Raw genomic sequence first — 293 nt, 5'->3', positions numbered from 1 at the left:
CATTACAGATAATAAAATAATTTTGACATTTTAATATGTGTTGAAGGAATGGAAATATGAATATAGAAATTAAATAAATTAAAGTTTGTTACAAAATTAATAAAAATCTCTACAATATGGCTTCAGCTTCAAGTACAAGTGCTCGAAGTTTATTTGTTGAATCAAAAATGAGATTAGCTGATAGAGTACAAGTTAATGTAAATAATATTGCATCCCTTGCAAGACAAATACAAAGGGGCTCGAAAAGTAGTGAGGTAATATATCAATATATAAATTTTATAAATATTAACTTT

The sequence above is a fragment of the Habropoda laboriosa genome, unplaced genomic scaffold (assembly GCF_001263275.1).
Source record: "Habropoda laboriosa isolate 0110345459 unplaced genomic scaffold, ASM126327v1 scaffold187, whole genome shotgun sequence".
Taxonomy (NCBI): Eukaryota; Metazoa; Arthropoda; class Insecta; order Hymenoptera; family Apidae; genus Habropoda; species Habropoda laboriosa.
This window is presented reverse-complemented; position numbering follows the sequence as displayed.